This window comes from Centruroides sculpturatus, unplaced genomic scaffold (assembly GCF_000671375.1).
Source record: "Centruroides sculpturatus isolate CEXI.00-Female unplaced genomic scaffold, Cexi_2.0 scaffold3259, whole genome shotgun sequence".
NCBI classification, from domain to species: Eukaryota; Metazoa; Arthropoda; class Arachnida; order Scorpiones; family Buthidae; genus Centruroides; species Centruroides sculpturatus.
Genome location: NW_019387579.1, coordinates 955 through 3,648, shown reverse-complemented (window position 1 = coordinate 3,648; position 2,694 = coordinate 955). Strand labels below are relative to the sequence as shown.

The 2,694-nt window shown below is 39.3% G+C and overlaps 1 long non-coding RNA gene across 1 annotated transcript; it reads right to left on the bottom strand.

Moving 5' to 3' along the window:
• LOC111616505 lies at positions 1 to 1,368 on the bottom strand. Its single transcript, XR_002755262.1, has 5 exons — positions 1,246 to 1,368; positions 756 to 888; positions 617 to 687; positions 447 to 546; positions 1 to 248 (listed from the first exon to the last, which is right to left on the bottom strand). It is a non-coding gene; the product is annotated as an uncharacterized LOC111616505 (long non-coding RNA).
• Between the last annotated feature and the right edge of the window lie 1,326 nt (positions 1,369 to 2,694).

The window sequence follows — 2,694 nt, the reverse complement described above, 5'->3', positions numbered from 1 at the left end:
TATTCATTTATTTTTCAAAAATAATTACGGCATTCCAATTATCGTCAAAACACCGAGAAATTTGCATAATTCCGTGAGAGAGATGCGTCAATGGTTTGTCCATTAATCAAACAAAATTTAGCAGTTCGACATATTGCTAGAATTCCTCATCTCCCGGTCGATTGTTGAGACTTTCCTAATTAAAATAATAAAGACGATTTAAATATTGTATGTTGTCTTCCGCCTTCTCTTTCCAAGCATTCCTTCACCTAAAATTGTATCGAAAACACATTAAAAAGATGTTATAAAATAACGCATTAATTTTTATTTCCAGTTAATATTTTAGTAGAAGACGAAGAGCGATGGCGCAGAAATTATGGTAGAAAATTGCAACGCGTATAAAGCAGAAGGTAAGTAAATGACTTACTTAAAGCGTGTGTAAAATAGAACTTTAGTAAATGACTTACTTCATATTTTTTCATCACGGAATAGTCACAAAAAAGTTTCAAGACGGCTTCGGATTTACTATCGATTTCATACTCTAGTTTCAAGCGAGTGTAGATGATCCTAAAATTATAAAACTGTTAGAGAAACGTCGACGTATTTCGTTCCGTAGAAGTCTGTCGACAGCGCTTACCTTCTTGTAGATTTCTGGACTGCCATTAATGAGGCATTCTAGGAATCGAAGAGAAAGATTTTCCGGAACGACTGGAATTAAATTAAATGCGGATTTAATTGCGTGTTATTTTGGAGAGGAAACAAACCAATAATCTTACGGTTATATAGAGCCTTTATATAGTCCTTCGTGGAATACTCGAACTCCCGAAGACGGAGCCGAAAGAAATAATAATGCCAGTGTGTTCGTGGTGTTCCTGGCTTCGATTCCACTTCCAAATGAAACTTTAAAACCTATCGTTCGGAAATGTCGTACAGATAAGATTTTTTTAAAAAGAAACACGGACGTAATTAATGAGTTCCTCTTCCTAATCTTAAAAAATGTAGCCAGGAAAGAAATACGGGGGAAGGTGGTACGAGATGGGGTCACGGGGTAAAACGGAGATGTCCGTTCGTTCGCGGTTAACGCGCTTTCGTCTAGCCGTTATTCGGGAAACTAAATGTCGACCTGGAAAGGGATGGAGGGACGGGAGAGAACGTTCGAATCGTTCTCTTTGTTCGGAAGTAAGACGTTTCGGTAATACTTCGTCTAATTTTACGTCCGCTACAAAGTTTCTGCAAAGTAAGCGCAGTCGCGAACTTTTACATTACTTTTCAGACCAAGATATTACGGTATTCGAAGTAATCTTTAAGACCGAAGTTGTTTAGTTTTGAAATAAAGTTGACCCGCGTTCGCAGTCGGTACGAAAAGTGCGCGTTGGGGGCAAGACGCCGCCATTTTGACCAAGGTCGGCCACGAATTCTGCCGCCGGCTAGAGGCGCCGCAATATAGTGCAGCGAACTAGTTTTAAATTCGTCGTCGTCGATAATTCTATATCATTTTTTCGAATAAGTTTAAAATTGATCTTTTTATAGAAAATGAAATATTCCACTTTTAAATCGTATCTCACTGTAATAAATTTATACAGTATATACTGTATTACTTTATTATTTGTTTTTACGTTTTGTTTTATTTGCGAAAACATTTTTTAAATTTAAATACCGTCGTAAGGATTTATAAAATCTGAGATAACGATCGAAATAAAATTTTTTTTCACGGAAAAAAATATCGTCCGTTTACAAAATAGCGAAACCGAGCGTGCGCGAAGCGACGGTATCGTCTGGTAAAGTAAATACGAGTAAGTTGAAACTTTTATATTTCTTTATTCGGAAAATAATAATAAACGTAGCCGCTGCGATAAACGGGAGCCAATATTGAAGAAAACGACGGTTTAACCATTTAAACGCGTCCTTCTCGTATATAAAAATAATATCCCCGTCTTATCCCGCGGGTGGGGCGAGATGGCGCATTCACGTATAATTTTAAAATATTGAATTTTCTTGTTTTTCAAAAATCAAATTTTGTTTTATATTACCAAATGTTGTAGTTGCCGAGAATAAAAAAATTATCGTTCTCGTCCAAGTGGTTGTCCTCTTATGACTTTTCAAACCTTAACCTCCTCGTCCTGCCCCACCTTCCCCTAATTATTTCAAACGTAAGAACTATCGAAAGTTCTATCAAAAAAGTATTTATAAATAATTTTAATCTATCAATTAGCTTTTAATCAGTTAAGTGTATGGCTGTAACTACTTAACAAGTGTTTTTTTTTCACTCTCCGCCCCGTGGGCGCTATGAGGGCCTCTTAAAGCGGGCCCATTACGGGTTCGGCCGGGCCCGCGATGGGGCGACCGGGTGGTGAGGGACGGGGCCCGACGTATCCGAACGGACCACCCCCGAAAAATTCCTGAGGATTTTTCGACCCGTTCGGATTCGAACCCGGGTCCCCCAGAGCGGTATGCTGCCACCTCGACCGCTCCGCCATCCGGCCCCTTTTAACCGGTGTTTACAAATATTACCAACCAAGGCCGTACTGTGCTATGATACAGAGATGCGGCCGCATCAGGCGGCACTGTAATGGGGCGTCATAAGCATCATTTAAGGTGTGGCATAAGCGGCATTTCGAAGACTTGCATCATACTGAGAATATCTACCGCGCGGCTCTGTTACCAACACGCATAAATACTGTTACAAATTAACTTACAAGATGCGTTCCATAAGTA